The 18,299-nt window shown below is 41.6% G+C and overlaps 1 long non-coding RNA gene across 1 annotated transcript; it reads left to right on the top strand.

The window, feature by feature from the left end:
• The first annotated feature begins 3,086 nt into the window (after nt 1–3,086).
• On the top strand, nt 3,087–5,822 carry LOC114426734 (uncharacterized). The gene is made up of 4 exons (XR_003669392.1): nt 3,087–3,246; nt 4,129–4,244; nt 4,699–4,821; nt 5,621–5,822. It is a non-coding gene; the product is annotated as an uncharacterized LOC114426734 (long non-coding RNA).
• The last annotated feature ends 12,477 nt before the right edge of the window (nt 5,823–18,299 follow it).

Raw genomic sequence — 18,299 nt, forward strand, 5'->3', positions numbered from 1 at the left:
GACGGCTCATTTTCTTCAGGCTGGGAGAGCGCAGTGGGGAGGTGACGGTAAGCTGCTGTTTAACCATATTATTGATCATAATTAATATACCAGTTACTGAGCAAACGCTAGATATATAACCAGTAGATAGACAAATATGATTAAATGTAATTTATATTTGATTCAATCGTAAGACTTGATACAGGGTCTGTATTAAACCACTGCTTTAATGTGTCATTAAGCATCAGGTCTGTCACTGCACCAGAGAATTACTGCTGGGTGGAGGAGAGTGGGGCTCCCTGCAGGACCAGCTGTCTGTCCTGGAGGAGGTGTACTGACCATCATCACCTCTGGAGGGTGAGGATACATATTTTATAGCTTTTCATATTTCAAGCTGCTTTGGAAGCCGCTCTGTTGAAGTTATTATTTTTATTTTTGCCCTTTTTAAAAACATCTTTAGTAACATGGCAGCCGCCGATCGTCAGCTCTGCAAACCCTGATGGACGATGTGGTTCAGAGGAGACAGACACCCCCCTCCCCCAGATGATGTCCCACTCACAGCCACAGGACTCCAAGGTCTTCACCGTGGCACCATCCAGTCCAGCAGCACCAAGGACTCCTGCTCAGCCAAACATTTATATATATGTTCTTTGTGAATAGTATTTTCTGCTGATCTTTATAAATAATAAACTGTACATTTTCATAATGCCCACTGGTAAATAGTTAGAAATGTTCAAACTGTGTCTTTGTAAATATTGTACATAACACAACACACACACAATAAATGCTTTACTGTGGCCACTGAGAAGTTGTTCAAAAGTTTACTTCAATTATAAATAGGTAATGAAACACATGATGTAACAAGGTTAGAAGAGTTTAAGAACACAGAGACAAGAACGATTTAATATACAATTTAATAAGTAACATTTAAATAACAGAACATAAAATCACTGCTGTCCACCATCCTCTGTATGAGCTGAGGTCTGTCCGTTCTTTCTCTGCTCTCTCTCCCTCTCTCTCTCTCTCTCTCTCTCTCTCCCTCCCCCCCCTCTCCCTCTCTCTCTCTCTCTCCTCTCCCTCTCTCCCTCTCCAGTCTCATCTCCTCCGTTATCAGTTGTCAGGTTTTCTTCTGTTTCCCTCTGCTCCTCCTACAACAAAATGACAACAGGCAGAATGACCGTTTGATATAATAACGATAATATTGCTCCTCACGTAAACTATACTTTATACTATACTACAGTAAACAACAAGAAACAACATTCAATCAAAGCGTTTAGTTTACAGCGCCTCGTATCAACAGGACGTCATGTTTGTAAATATAAAACTCATTTTTTTAATGCCGCTGTCACTACTAGCATTTTAAAACTCTCGAACTACTGCTCTTTACTTACATTTAAATGTGAATTCGGCACTCCTGCCGGTGCCGCTCGCTTGGTCCGTCATCGTACTATTGGACAAAAAGTAGGCCCGCAAAGCATTGTGGGATATTTAAGGCCACGAAGGATGGTAGCGATGCGTCCTCCAAATTCAGGCAAAAGGAGGACGCATTTGAAGGACCCTTCGACTTTTGGCGAATTGGGACAGCCTTCGCGCAGCTTTGTGACGTAAGCGGCCTTAAAATGCGCACTCCGAAGGATGCAGACCCTGAAATGGGACACAGCCACTGTGAATGGACCTGTCGTAGTGACGTCATCGGACAGCTGATGTCTGTGGCAGCTGATTGGTGGAAGTAAAGGTTTCAATTCCACTAAACAAAAAGTTGTTTATTTTATTGCAAACTATACAACAGTAACTGTTTATTGATAAAAGGTGGGGACTTCATATTCTGTGTTAGCAAAACTCGCAAATTGTGGTTAAACAGAAGTTGAGGCCTCGTCAACTACTGTACTTTGCGCATGCTCATTTCGCTTGCTGTGTTGAACAGGGCCTTTCCTTCGCTGTTTTCTAGTGTTGGGAGGTTCGACTCTTCTTACTGACTCAAATCAGTTACTCTCGAACCCTCACGTGAACGAATCTTATTGTGAGTCATTTCGTTCATTTCGTTCATTTTTACAGCCGGTGGCGCCGTGTCCCTCTGTAGTATAGTGCCGCGCATTGATATGGGACAAAGTATAATAAGTATAACTACCACAAGCAATTCAAAGCATGTGAAAACATAAGAGGGCAAATACACACCACGGTACAGTGACTTCTGTCCTGCATCCTCCCTGCCAGTGTTGTTTAACAGTGCCACAGTGACTAGGTAGCTGTCACGTGACAAATGAACGAGAGTGTACTGCTTCACACACACGAGCTGTGAACGAGAACGAATCTGTGCAGCCTGTGGAGCTTGTCACGTGACAAATGAACGATGAACGAGAACGAGGAGGAGAACGAATCTACAGCTCTGATCCGTGCAGCCTGAGCAGCCTATCATGTGACAAATGAACGATGAACGAGAACGAGGAGGAGAACGAATCTACAGCTCTGATCCGTGCAGCCTGAGCAGCCTATCATGTGACAAATGAACGATGAACGAGAACGAGGAGGAGAACGAATCTACAGCTCTGATCCGTGCAGCCTGAGCAGCCTTGGTTACATATGATTTCATGACTGGATAATGTACTATTATATTTATTATATAATGGCAGAGTATAACACAAAACATGATGTCATTTTAGAAAGCATTTATTTACAAACACACTTTACATTATATACACAATAACACTACACATCAACAACAAGCAAAGACCATTAATTATAATTTCATGAATACATAGCGTTTGCCTGGTGTCACGACAAATTGAGGAGCGTCAGATATCAGACATTCATTTCCTTGTTTGTTTCTGAGTCCACAGCCCCGCAGCTGAGCTTCAGCTCTCGCGTGACAAATGAGCAATCCGGAACGATTCGTATGAACGATTCGTATGAACGATTCGTATGAACGATCTGTGAACGAGTCACAAGTTCCTTTGCTGATCATTTGCTGCTGGCCAATTGGCACACAGCCTGAGTGGCTTGGCCGTCACGTGACAACAGAACGAAGATCCGGGGGCTACCGCGACTCAGGAACGAATCATATCTGTTTCCTGTCCTGCCAACTGAGCTTTATGCGGCTGCCTGCCATGTAGCGAAAGAACGAATCACTCACTGAGGGGACTCGTTACCCCGATTCATATAGAAGATTCGTTCATATCGAACGAATCGTTCACGAGCAACACATCACTACTGTTTTCATTCCCCGCTCGGCAGGTGAGCTGTGCTTGTGAGAAACTTGACTTTCAAAAGGTGGGTACTTCGGTTGAATACTGGCTGTTTGCACTTATGTACAGTACAGTTAAATGGTTTTGGACAAATTACACGTCTTTATGTGGCGTACACTGGTTAATTACTCGGACCGTGAGGAGGTTGCCGGTGACAGTCTTAGTACACACTCTGCAGCTAGCTACATTGCAGCTACAAAACAGCTAGCTAACAGCTAGCTGCACAAGGGAGTGAGGGGCGGGTGCGGTGCTACGGACGTAAACACGTCGTACACACGTAAGTGCTTGAGAAGGGTACAAAAAGTAAGTGTATAATCAGTCATACGACCCTGGAAAGACTCCAGAGAGTGGAGATAAAACAGCTACAGAGCAATGTATGTCCTTGCGCCCGTCGCTTCAGCTCACTTCTGTCTACTTCCACTGCACATGCCGGGTGGATACCGCGACCGCAATTAATGTGTCCGTGTTGTCTTCAGTTTAACACTGAAAGCAGCAGTGCACGGCTCCTGGCTAGCTTTATATAAATATATATATCATGTCACCACAGAATGCAGAACTGCTGGTTTTAATAGCAGAAAATATTGGTGGCGCAGTAAGTGTTGCTGTCCAGTGTAAATTCTGATCTTATACTCTGCAGTAAGTAAAGTAAGAAAAGTAAGAAAAATAATAAAAGCAACAGTTTCATGTTATGTAAAATAAAGAGCAGTGAGTAACAGCCACTTTCAGTCAAATGTTCTTTTTTTTATTGATGCTTCTTCTCTCTCTTCAGTGATAAGTGATAACACAGATAACAGGTTCTCATTGTTATTTCTATTTAAATGTTGATGTGTGGCCTGAGAAATATTTTTGTTATTGCTACCATTTCCAAAATCATTAAGTCACAATGCTCTTTATTTTGCGGTTACAGTATGAAGTGCCGATTCTGCAGCTTTGTCAGCTCAAATCATGAGGAGGAGGCATCATCAGCTACGGCACGAAAGAAGAAGCGCTCACTGGACCTGTGTCTACAGTGACTGGCTACTGGTGAATTATTTTCATTGAATGCTTACTGAAAGTCATGCTGCTAGTACAAAAGCACTACCTAAAATATTTACCTCGTGTGTACAGTGTTAATACTGTTCTGTTTTAAATAAACATGTTAAATCAAAAGGTAATTGTTTTCTTTGAAAGTTATTTTTTGGCACAGTTGCTGAGAATTGCAAAGATGTTAGACTCAGATTTTTAAGTTTTTATCCCTATAAAAGATGCATTTACATAACAACAGATGGGTTGTTTGGATAGTATGTGCTTAACATATACTATATACATACTTAAAATATAAAGTTTTGAGACATATGAAAGATAAATTAACTGAACAAAAGACAAGTTGTTGGCACAACTAAATGTAGTTTCCTTTAAAACATAAGAATTTGAGTGGGACTGCAGTAAGTGCAGTAAGTTGCCTAATTTTGAGTTCTCGCCCTTTTCTTTTTTACAGGCTGGTATTTAGTGCAAAAGTACTAGCCCCTGAAGACTAGGGGGTGAGCTTAGCTAGTCTGGTTAGGCAGCTAGAGGGACGGCGCCACGCTGACGTTGAGGCTGAGCAGGCCGGACGCCTCAGGTGAGTGTATGTAAGTGGATGTGTTGGTGTTATGGCAAGTGAAGAAGGGTCGTCACAATAATTATGGGCTTGAGTGGCAGCACCACTCAGGATCCGTTTCTTTTGGCTGTATTAATAGTTTGGGTCTTGAGTCTGTGGCCTTCCACAGAAACCTGCAGGTGCACCATGACGCTGGTGTTATCTGGCTGAAGAATCTATATTATAAACTGATACTTTGCATTAGAATGACCTGTTTTAAGTGCTTAGTAATTTTAATCTTATTTTTGTTAGTTGTACTGTTGGTAAGAACAGTCATGTGAATTTGGCTTAAAACATGTAGGAAAAATTGAGGATGTGACATTCTCTTGACTTCACCGACCCACAGATCGGCCCTTTATGTTCCCCTCTGCTGTCCACATCTCAAGTAGCACATAAATCACATGGTGTGTACAGACACTCAGACACCCTGTGGTGGCAGACGGGCATTAGTTTCTGTCTATCAACCCTTCTCTCTGTTCTCCATAGTCGTCAGTTTGCATTCCTGCATCTCGCTCTCACTCTGTGTTTTTCTCACATGTACACAAATGCTAAGTGGGTGTTTGAGTGGCTTTGTGAATTAGAATGAGTGTTGAGCCCCTCTGGAGGACTAGTGAGACTAAAGACTGAGTTGCACACCTGCCTGCCACCCCTACATTACATTCATGAAGGAAAGAATACAGAGGGAGACTTAAACATTTGCTTACTTGGCTCTTAAGCATGTGCTGTATGGTCCTTAGCATGCACCCAGTGCTGACGCCACCTGTTCTCGCACGTCATTTAGACCGCAGTCTCCTGGTGAGCCTCGAGCATGCTGAGACAGTAACAGCCCAGAGGAGAGAGGGTAAAGATTTAGCTTGGCGCAGGACGGGACAAGCTGATGAAGCGAGACACTTCATATCTCGTGGGACGGATCATTGCTTCGCCTGCATCAAGTTCTGCTTCCTCTTGTTCCTCAAATTAGAGCCTCCAGTTGCTTTTGGAGATAGCCCCTTAAATATCTTGTGCCCCATATAAGTGAAATAAACACAACTGTAAGAGGATAAACACTATTATTACCACACAGTGCTAGCTAAAGTAGACTAATCCTGTTTTTTTTCTCCTCCATTTATTTAACTACTGTCAGAAATGTAGTAGTAGTACTAGTTGTACTTGTTAGTACGACGAGATATTCACATTTACACAGTACAGATGCTAGCATTACTGCTAACAGGACTGTTGTCTCATTTTAGTGCCAGTACTTAAGAGACACATCTCAAGTCAATCAGCTGAGGAGAGGCTTCATGTCTTAACTTTAAAAACTTAACTTCACACGTTTTTAATCTCTAGAATTTAATTTGTTTGAGCAGCACGTTTATTGACATTATGTTATTTTGCGTTTAAGAAATTGGCAGCATGATACATTATTATGTGAAGACATTAATAAATATGCGTGTTGTGTAGAAAGCTGTGTAACACAACCTCTCCATTCACTTCTTCTTGTCAAGCTCGATAGATGTAATCAGGCACCACCAGTGCAAGAAAATCGATTTGTATGTATCTTAAAACAAATTGTGTCATTTTCACAGTGCTATCAGATAACTGACTCTGATCTGCCAGCACTGTGGAACGCCTGGTGTGGATTTGAGATTAGGCCACAGCTGTCCCAGAGAACCTTATCATGCAGCCATGTTCGTGTTTCTCGCTGAACGGCGGGATAACCTTTCCGTCCCTTGGGGGGCCAAGACAGAAAGCCTGGGACCATCTGACACCAGACCCCCCCCCCCCCCCCCCCCCCCCATGTGGAATCTGGGGAATGGCGCTGTCCCTCTGCCATGCAGAACCCCACACAGGAGGTGTCATCTCTGAATTGTGTTTATTTGTTGGCACCCTGTCGAGAAAACTTTTGCTTCAACTGCATGTTAATCTTGTCAGTAAATTACAATTTTACTGTTGTTTATTTATTCAGCCGACAGAAAATGAAATGAATCTCTGCGTTAGTTTCTATTCTTATCATCCATCTTCTCCTTCTGGCCTTTTTTTTTCTCCTGCAGTGTAGTCCCGCACTTTGACATCCAAGTCCCAAATACACTCACATAAACACGTAGCACGGCGTGGGTTTGGTGACATGTGGCAGTGGCAGTGGAGGGTACTAAAAAGGCTCCAGTGATGAAAAACCTCCCAGCCGTCCTGGGAAGCCATCTTCTGTTTCACACCAGGCAAAATTTATGAGCTCAGCACTCAGCATCTCTGCTCTCCTGCTGAGATGTAGAGAGATTCAAAGAGAGAGGGAGATTGAGATGTGGAGGCAGAGAAATAGAGAGAGTGAGATAGAATTATGTGAGAGAAAGGCAAAAATGAACATTCAGAGTTGGTGTAAAAATCAACAGAAAGCCATGTAAACGTGTGACGTGGTATCCTTCTAATTTTACTAAAGTTGTAAAAGGCATCTAGACAAATAGAGATATCTTTTAACACAATGGCTGAACTGAAGCTAGTTGTGAATGCTTTATTCAGTTAAATTAAGTTTTATCATAATAGTCTGATGACAGTATGCCTGAAGAGTCTTTAGGTCTAAAGAAGGACAAAAACAAAGACAGCATTGCAAAACATTTTTACTGACCCAACAGTCTTTAGAGAAACAAAAAGTATTCTGGACAGTTAGCAGAGCTGATTTAATCAGTGCTTTTTGACAGGAAATCAGTGTGATGCTCAAATATTAGATTGAGACAATTGAAATAAGACAAGAAGAGGACAGAGAGCATATTATTAATTTATTTGTATAATTATAAACATTTCAGAAATGTTCTATTATTACAAGCTCAGTCTTAAGCTGATTCATTGTGATTATTCACAGCATTAATTATTTTTCAATTGAGTTGCAGCTCCTAATGAGAACATAACATGAGTAGTGACACTGTGTTAGGTATAAAGACAGTTTTATGACGTGTTTAACAGCCATCAGGCTGATGGAATATAAGCTGTGTGACCTTTAGAGATCATCGACTAAAGAACAATTTTCTATTTTATCTCTGCCATTTTAATTAACAGACTTTATATCTGCTGATTTTATACTGTCAAATTTAACAAATAAAAACAGTAGACTGAGTTACACTCTACTCCAACACTGTTTTATGGAAACACTGCTCACCACATAAAGGCAAATTATTCAGACCTCATGTTTTCCTTACATATTTCAACATCAGCTCTGTCACCCCATCATGTCTTTGGAGAGAGATGGATTCACACAAGACAGAAAAAAATAACCTCTACCATCCATCATCCTGTTTATTTACTTGGTGATGAGATCAATATTTTGTAGAAGAGCCTGGTGGAAATTTGGACGACCTGACTGGGTGTCGTGCCACATTGACAGCTCATGGAAAAAGTGTCACCCAAGTGAATGGCTGACGCTCAGCCAGGGCATCTGACCAACTCTAGTTTGTGCTGAAGATGGATGAGGGAGCTGAAAAAGAGCTTCCCAAGCAACACATGAGCGTGTTATCAGGCAAATCAGAAACAACATAACTCCTGGGTTCATTACGTCAAAGTGAAACCTGCTCCTGCAGATGTGGGTTCAAGTGTCAAAGGGTCACTCTTATGCTAATTAAAAGTCCCAAATGTCAGCCAGGAGCCTGGGTCTCTCCAGTTCCTGCCTCAGTCCTTCTACCCATCCACATCTCCACCTTATTTTCACCAGAAAAGTCAGACACAGGAGGGAGGCACACAGTAAAGTGGAGTTCAGAGGGCAGAAATAACAAAGACAATGATCACTGCTGTAAATAATGCTGTAGATACATCAAGCTGTCCACGCACTCCTTAGGTCGAGTGTCAGCTGGTTTGGGAATGAAAACACTTAACCCCAGCAGTGGCTTAAAAGGTCATAACTCTCAGCTCTCTTCTCTGACATGAGTTACTGCCTCTCGTTAGGACTGGACATCCACGTCTCTCACCTTCCTTCTTCCCTCCCTTCTCTGTTCCATTTGTACGACCCGTAGAGGTATCCATCCCTTGGAACAAGATACTCTTACCCAACCTACCAAAAATGTGCCACAAGTGTGCAGGGAGAGGAAGTAAAAGCAGCAGTGGTGTCACACACACTTTATTTTTACAATTCAGACACACGACGCTCTCATGTGATAGGGGCGCTTAATCTCCCCACCGGTGTAAATTTATATTCTATTCAAGCAGGGAGTGAGGCAGCTTCGGTGCAAGGTCCCCCCGCTGGGCAGTGGCTCTCTGCCTGGGAGACCCCCACCACCTCTGTGGCCAGCGGATAGCAGTCCTTAACCCTCTCAACACCCCACACAGCAAGAATTCAGGAGCAGCTTCATCTAAAATTGCTTGGTTTTCGAGACTTTGATTTATCAGAGGCTATATTTTTGCTTTTTTAAGCTACAGGGATGAAATACAGAGAGCTTGAATCAACATGGACTTTAACGGTAGTGTGATGAATGAAGGATTTATACAGCTCTGTAGGTTTTTTTAACGCAGTAATTTGGGGATGTGAAATAAAATGTGCTGCCAAGAAGGTGTAATCGAACCTTGGGAGTCGCTGTGAGCATGGGGCAAGATTTATCACCCATACAGCAGCATGTTAGCCAGATAAAATGTTACTTGAGAGAAGTTGAAACCCCTGCTGTTGGTGTCTAACTCAAATAGAGAGGCTGAAAGATGTTGATGGATAAAGAGGTAAAAAAGAAAAGGGAAATTAGAAGAAAATCCCTTTTTATCTACTGACCTCTCACACATGCAGTGTATCTTATCTCAGCTAAAAACCCCTCTCTTCCCCAGCAGCTGAAAACAAGTGAGGACTTTTCAAAGAGATTTCATCTGTTTTTCTACCCCTCCCTGTCATCCGATCAAAACCACAGAGGCAGCCTCTGGAGACGAGGCTGTGTTTATTCAGTGCTGAAAAAGGTTATCGGCAATTTATGAAGGTGTTAAGCAGAGATCTATCATTATGGAGGAGGATGGGGGAGAGGAGAGCTGATGAGCGGAGGAGGGGGAGAGGTGGTGAAAAAGACAGGATGTATTGGAGGAAAAGGAGGAGGAAAAACACAGGAGTGAGGATGGAAGTTTAGCTAACACATTAGATGGAAGGCTAAATGTGACCTCAGTTTGACTACTGTGGAGCAGATTCTCACATTACTGCTAATAAATAAACTGCAATCGACTACATGCAAGACAAGGCTCATAAGTGTGTGCCAAGCATTCAGTTTTGGAAAACATTCTTCTTTAAGCACACATGTCGTTCTTGGCATTGTGGACTTCTAGAAGGTGGCCCACAGCTGTCAAAATAGCATCCACTAAGCTCCTGCTTTATCTTGGGGGTGAGGTAGTAGTCTGAGTATGAAAAATCAGGTGAATGTGATGGCTGTTAGACCATCGCCACCCTGGATTTGTGTGCTCTTCTTTTTTTCTTTTTTTTTGATCTCAGCGGCAAAGATCTTTGTCTAAACCCTACAATCATATGTTCCATTAGCATAAACATAACAGTGTTTTGTATCTGGTGAATGTATTATTTTTGTTAGGGACGTATTGCTCAGAGATCAGCGCTGTTGGCTACTGTAACAGCGTGACCTGGTGACTTGGTCATCCATTGATAAACAAAGCACATTATGGTGCTGCAGAGCAGAGCATTCCTCTGTTTGAATTGAGCTTTGGTCAGAAGTTTCATGCATAGTTACAGACTGCTGCAGAAATGTCAGGCTGTCTCTGACGGGCGTTAAATTCGACTATAGATTCTGTTGTCATGATCTTGGGGTCGTCTTCCAGTCTCTATATATCATGTTTGAATTCAGCAGATCTTGAGACTAAGGTAGTAGATGGTTGATAGAACAACTGAAGCCAAAATAAGAATAGTCTAGCTATGTTTCTAATTCTGTTTTGAGCACTAACAAGTAAAGATGTCCTACAGAACAACTCAAATCTCCCATATTTTAGTTTAGTTAGTATTTTAGTCGATTCATATCTGCTGTTTACCTAATTGTTAACCGACTACAGCATTTGTCTGGAGATATTTAAGCCATTACTTTTAGTAATGAACACATTAAGAGATTAAAAAAAACTTTTCTGGAAGAAATGATCCTCTTCCTGAAAACATGAAGGTGGCTGCTACATATAAAATAACCACCAGAAGCTTCTGTGTATATTGTTCTGTGTGTCACATTTTTGACAGCCAGCCTTAAAGATCACATTTTTAAAACTGCCTGCTCCAACATTTGGGGAAGGCCGTGCAGATAAAAGAGTCTCACCTGCTTGTCTTGGCAGCAGAGCGGCTGAACTTTTGGCCGGAGGGTAAAACCTGAACCGCGGTAAGTGGTTAAGATCGGACACTGTCAGGGAAGAGCGGGCTGAGAGAAAAGAGAGCAGGTAGTATGAAAAGAAAACAATCGCTGGGCCACGGAAGACAAAATGAGAGAAGAGTTTTTTGGAGGATGGAGGGAGGTCTGCGTAATAGTTTTATTGAGTTAATCAAGTGATGGCCAGGGGCGGCTGTCAGGGCCACAGCGGTGATGCCACAATCTGCTTTTTATGGCCTGTGATCGCAGGCTGCAGGAACGCCTGCTCTGAGCCATGAAAGGAAAGACGGCTTCAATTGAGTTATTGGACTGTGGAGTGAGGGAGGTGCAGAGAGGTCTTTTAACTTAATTAAAGACTAATACGAAGCAGTCGGTGCCTCTCCCCTTTTTTCTAGAGGGCTTTCATGTGTGAGTGAGTGTCTGGCTGCAGATGAAGTCTTTGACAGGGATGTTTGGACCCCCCCTGGAGTCTCCAATACTGGTCAAGTCAGTGGTGTTATTAGGTTAGACAGATTAGTGTGTGTGTGTGTGTGTTTGTGTGTGTGAATGCATGTGGCATTGAGTGGGAGTGTGTGTTTTGATAGCATTACTCTTATAGGATTAGTCAGAGGCCATCGGGGTTGTGTCTCTGTGTATGTATGAGGCCTTGCTCGCTCCCTTTTTTGATGCTACCCAGCAAATAGCCAGGAAAATCATGACTTTAACATGACAACTGAGACCTTAATGTAACATTTTAGTATACACATGTGCTTCCTTTGCTGTGGTGAAATCTGCAGGTCAAGAGTTAGACATAGTTAAAGTAGTTTACACTTTCATCTTGTACTTTCAGCGTGTAATGGAAGGAAATGCTCAACACACATCATTCACACTCTGTAAAAATCAAACACATTAAAAAACACAATAACAGAATAAAAAAATATGGAATGACCAAGTCCAAGGGCAGCATCAGCAACATGCTTGACGTGACACATAAAGTGCAAGATCTAAGAACCCTGATTGCAGTGGTAGGTGGTGAAGACATTGGGTGTGTTGTCTTACTGTTTATCAGCGCTTCCTGCAGACTGGGATGTCTATTGCAGATGTACAGAAATTCTAGGGGTCAATGGATTATTAAAAATGTGGTAAATAAAAAACAGGATTTGGATGAGTCAGGAATGTTTTCTGTTTTGTCACTGGAGTGAGACAGACTTTTGCTTGTCTCCAATTAGACTAGAGGTATAGTTTTGCCTGTAACAAACTAAGGTTAGAGCGTTGGACAGTTCAAACCGATGGAGTCACTCACTTTAAATGACAGGGTCTTCTTCTTTTGTGCATTACACAGCAAATGCTGAGTCATAAATCTGCTTGTAGCTCTAATCAAGAGTGTATTGCTGAACACCAGATTTTCCTTTTTCAAACTCAGCCTTCATCACCATCAGATCTTTAGGTGTAAAGTCTACCCACTTCAATTTCTTAAGCAACATTCTTGTGGCTGCAGATTCAAAATTCAACATTACTCTGACCCTGTGCACAATGCCATGAAAAAATCTTAGTTTCTTTAGTTTAGTGTGGAATAACCCCAACCCAACAACTTTGGGATGAACAGGAATGTCAGCTACAAGCCAGGTCTTATTGCCTAACATCAGCATTGGACCTCAATAATATATTTGTGGATAAATGGAAGCATGTCCCTGCATCAAAGTTGTCAGGAACAACCACCAAATGTTCACATGTCCACATACTTCTGGCCAAAAAGCATATATTCTAATACATTCTAGCTCTCCTTTTTCTGTTTCTTGTGAATTTTGTGAAAACTAACTGCAGAAATGTCACCAGGAAATATAATTAACCCATATGAAGCACTGGAAGTTGACCTTGTATCTAACTGCATGTATGATCTCCTGATGTCTCTACTAGTGAACATTTCGGCCCATTAAAGTTAAACTGTGCAGACTTAATGGCTGAACATTTGCAGACTGATAAATGTTCTTTTCCTTCCCTACAGTTTAGGTTCATATCATGTCGTGTTCTGTAGATAAATAGGAAGTGTACATGTTTATAGTTTTAATTTGAACTCCCTGGATATGATGAACAGATGCATTGTGTCGGGGCTTTAATATCTGCCACTGCTTTGACAGTATTTCCTGTCATGTTCACATAGTGCCTGTCTCACAGCTCAATCTTGAGTGGCCCTCAGTGTTTTGTGATATGTAATCGTATATCACTTTGTCTGTCATTACACGAAAGGAACGTCGTTTACATCAACTTCTCTCAAATCTCCCTAGATTAGCCAGATGCCAGCAGGCTGTGTGGTGGTCTGGACTGAGGCTGCAGGTTATGTTTGGACTGATGTTAAAAGACTGGGTTGGTTTATTGGCTGGTCAGTGGTCACTGTGTGTGCGTATGTGTTGTGTGTGTGTGTGTGTGTGTTACTGGCAGGAGGTCCATTCACTGACAGAGGGATTACGGCGAGCTCGGAGTTCAAGCCTCTGCGCTGACAGACAACTTGCCCCTGAGAGTCAACACACACTCTGGAGACACACTCCGCCTGACCCTGATGTGTGTGTGCGTGTGATTATCAGGGTGATGACTAGGCAGCACTTTAGTGCGGTCTTTATCAAGTGGATCAATACTTTGTTTTGTTTATTTGATAAATCTGCAGTGACAGGAACTCATTCACATCCACTTTTTCCAATTTTAGGCCTCATAGTCCAAACTGTAATAGATGTCATAGACTTCATTTGTATTGATATAAAGTTTCGAGGGATTCAAATTGTCTGAACTGATTTGCAAGAGATAAAATGTCGACAACCACACTCAGACCTAAAAAAGTAAAACCGCAGCAACATATCTGTCCGTAGCCATTATATGAGTTAAAGAGAAATATGGAGTAATACTTCACCGAGAAACAAAATACTGCAATGTTTACCCCCTAAATGAAATGACTGACAGCTCACTATTCTTTTCTGGGTGGTCTGTGGGGTGGTAGTGGTTGTGAGGGGTGGGGGTAGGGGTAGGGGTGGTTACTCTCTGAGCTATTTTCATCCCTCCTCTTTTCCCCCCCACAAAAATCTTTAAAGGAAATAGCCACGTCATGTGTCTGCTTTTCAGCCCCAAAGGCCGGCCTGACATGTCATAGGCACTGATCTGTCACGCCTCCCTTTAAGAGACACTTTGCTCTCTTTACAGATCTCAGACTGTTTTCCCTTCATGGGACATTATGACAGATTTAAACATGGTTCAGTGTGGAGTCACAGAAAGCCCCACTGGTATGGGTTGGGACCCTGGTCACACATGTAGTCTGTGTGATGGACAGCATGTTCTGTCGTAAAGGAACAAGCAAAGCTGAAAACCAGGAGGCCCAGGATAGACTCCTGTGGAACTCAGCTGAATTTCCAGGTTGTCTATCAGAAACTGAAGTCTGTCCAGTGAATCCTCACAATTTTTCACCACCATATATTCCGGACCATAAGTCGCACTTTTTTTCATCCTTTGGCTGGGTATGCGACTTATACTCAGGTGCGACTTATATATGAAAAAATAGACAGTTAGTTAGCTGTGTGTCCTGACGTCCCATTACAAATATAATGGTAGCTGTTCTGTCCCTCTCCTGGCGGTTCTCTTCCACCTCCTGCTTGTCCACACTTTGCATTCTGAGCATAGGTGACGCGCACGTTCATGGAACGTGTGGTTGCAGCTGAGCCGATAGACCGACATCGCTAATTCCAGACAGCTAAAAGTGAACAGCAGTTTTGTTTATAGGAGTTTCTTAGCGGTGAAGCTAATCATTTCTCCGTGTGAGTACTTGTTGAAATACGTGCGTCTCACTCTCAATGCCCTGCAGCCGTACCACTTAAGTTAAGAGGAATTCAAGAGGCAACGTTACGCTAAAAATGTAGCAATTTACACTGGTGCGAATTATAGTCCGGAAAATACGGTAATGCATTCTGCTTAAACTATCACTGATCTCTGGAAACAAAGCAAAGAGCCCCTTATTGTTGTTTTTCTCTTGTGGGAAATGAGTGAGTGGAAAATTAGATGGAAGTGGCACTTCATCAATATAAAGCCACAATTGATGAAGATTCTCAGTCATCCAGGTCATCATACGTAGAGAAGATTGAAGCAAGGCGTCTGGACTTGTAGAGTTTTCTAGAAGACGTTTCGCTGCTCATCCAAGCAGCTTCATCAGTTCTAACTGTTTGGTGGGGAAACATGGTTTATATGTGGTTACAGACCTATGTGGGTGGGTCTGGGTAAACAACTTAAAAAGCTTAAAAAACAATAGCACTAAATGTAGCCACAATAGCACATTATGGACCCAAATCTGTGTCCAGACACTGCATTGTGATGTTGAGCAGTTCACAGTCCTGCCTGCCTTCTTTTGCAACATATATACGATAAAATAGCAATTGTATTGATATTAACATGAAAAAATCATGTCAGTTTCACAAAACAAGTGGATGATTCATGTTAGTGTGCAAGAAAAACGTTGTGTTAGGATGGCAGTGAGAGGGAAACAGAATTGTTGTCGTTGATATTCAGTGCTTATTTTCTAATATCTGTTGTACATGCTCACACTGGGTTTACCTCAGTAAGTAAATTACTAAACTTTTCTTCCTTCTGGACCTGCAGGTCCTCACAGTTTAGCCTCTTCAGTTATTTTCACCTGCATATGTTCAGTCATCTTTTCCTGTCCTGTTGATCCTCATGTATTCCCTCCCCTCCGCCAACACCTGACTCCACAAACAACTGCACACCTGTTGCCAATCCGCCCAATCACATTCCCAGCATATATACAGGTCATGTTGCCTCAGTTTCCACCCTACTACCTGTGGTCACTATGAGCCGGTTATGTGGTTTTGCTTGTTTGTTGTGAACGTTTGCCCTTTTTTTTCTTTTTACCACCTTCACTAGTTTGGATTCACCTCACACAGAGACTCTTTTCCATTTTTAATTAAAGCTCAAGTTTCTTTGAATTGAGCATTTCAAACTTCAGTCACCTTGGCTGTTAGAAAGTTGTTCCTCCATATTTTCTAACTCAGTCGTGGGTTTTAACTGGTCACCATAACAAGATTGCTTCCTGCCCCCGGCTAATATCCATATCCTTGCTATCCTTGCTTTGCCACCAAGCAGACTTCACAGACATTCTTTGGATTGTTTCTCTGATTATTCCTTGTTTCCTCTGTCTGAGTTCTTCGTAGTTTTGACACCTTGATCCCATAATAGACCAAACACAGAGCTTGGGATTTTACTTTTGATCACATCTGTCTTAATGCCTTGGAGGATGTTTGGGTCAGCCATGTAAGTAGACCATGATAATTGGTGCTGTGTTTGGGGTTTCTTCTGAACCACCGAGGAACAACAGCACTAATGAAGGGTAAGGCAGGGTTTGACTTTTGTTGACAGGTGGGTTTCTGAAAACAGGTGTATTAAATGTAGACATTATTATTGAACATTCATTGAATCGTATGTCTAGTTATTTTTTGTGCATTTGTATTTTCTTGGGTTTTGGTTTATTTTGCCCTGGTTTGTGATTTCCTGTCTTACTTTGAAAGTCTAGTCTTCCCCATGTGTCCTCGTCTGCTTTGCTGCCTAGTGTTTTCCCTTCTCCGTTTCCTGCCCTAATGTGTCTCACCTGTGTGTTGTTATCTTGTGTATCTGTGATCTCTTACTGTCAGTCCGTAATGTGTTGCAACCAGGCGTGCTTCCAGTTTTTCTGTTTAGTTTTTTTTGGATCTTGGCTTTTTGGCTTCATTTTGTAATGAAGCTCTCCTTCTGTTGCACTTTTGGCCGTTGTGTCGAGCTGCAGATCTGTTCCATGCAGCTAGCACAGAGCTAGCCTGCTAACAGTTCCTGCCTAGCTTGGGCGACAATATTTGCATCATGCTAGCTGGTAAAGAAATATAGTTTGCCACTTATGACATACACTCAGCATTTTTAAATTATATATTATTATTATTATTATATTTTAAAATTATATATTTTGTTATGCTAATCATGACATTAGCAAGTAACCAAGTTAATCCTCGCTCACTAGCTCCTCTAGTGTGGATCACGTGCTATTTAGCCTACAGTGTAACATTAGCTGTTGAAGTTTTTGCGGTCAGATACAGTCTGTAGGTTAAGCAAGTATCCACTATAGAATAACAAGCAAGCTAGCAATATGTTAATGTTAGCCCACATGTTTTTTAAATGGATGTCGGGAAAAGCCTTTTTTCATGGATTAAAATGTGCTCATATTGGCATAAAAATTTGCAAATTTCTTCAAATTCTAACAGAATAAAACAGAATCCTTATGTTTTTATTTGATGTACTAAAGGTAGTATTCAACCTTTTCCACTGTAAAATAATCGTTTGTGCAAAGAGCATCTCTGTGAGATTAGTGATCCAAACCAGATGTTTCTGTCAGCTTATAAAAGTAATTTTAAAATAAGATTAATGAAACGTCAGTGCTTGGATGTAACATTTGACTGAAGTGTAACACTGTGACACTTTTGATCTGTGAAGAATATTTATGATGGGTGTCTCCAGATTTGCAGAATTAGAGCCTACATACATTGTACTGTTGGTGTTTATGGATTTACACTGGAAATACAGTTTAAAAAAAGAAAATGGAGGTTTTTGTAGGAAAATATGAGTTATGCAGTGACACTCCAACTGTCTGGCGTTCTGTATTTGTGGTTGGACTATTATTCATGTACAAATAGTTTCTGTCCGTGGCTTTTTTCGCTGTATGGATTAAGTTAGTGTTTTCTCACACAGGAAATTGCATGTCTGTCAGGGGGATTGTGGGTCAGCGTCTTGTTCATAAATCATGGCTCTAACAGTGACCACGCAGTAACTTTATGTTGCACAAATTCGCTCAGCTCCCCTTTATTTGTAGTTATACAAACTGTTATTTTTCAGCAGATTGTGCCACATTTGATTTAAAAACTCTCTAGACTAATTTCCAATAGCTCTGATAATACCTAAAGCTGGCTTCACCTCTTTACTCTCTCACTATTTTCAATGCACAAACATGTATCGGTTGTACTATTCCAAGATGGAGAAACTTATAGTACTCCGTCATGATTTTCACAGTTTTGCAGAGAATGTGTTTTGCTTTGCTAATCCACATTTATACCACAGTATATTAAGATAATAACAGAGATTAAGCTCTCTGCAAACAGTTCAGTTCCATGTCATTTCATCATTTCAGCA

The sequence above is a fragment of the Parambassis ranga genome, chromosome 21 (assembly GCF_900634625.1).
Source record: "Parambassis ranga chromosome 21, fParRan2.1, whole genome shotgun sequence".
NCBI classification, from domain to species: Eukaryota; Metazoa; Chordata; class Actinopteri; family Ambassidae; genus Parambassis; species Parambassis ranga.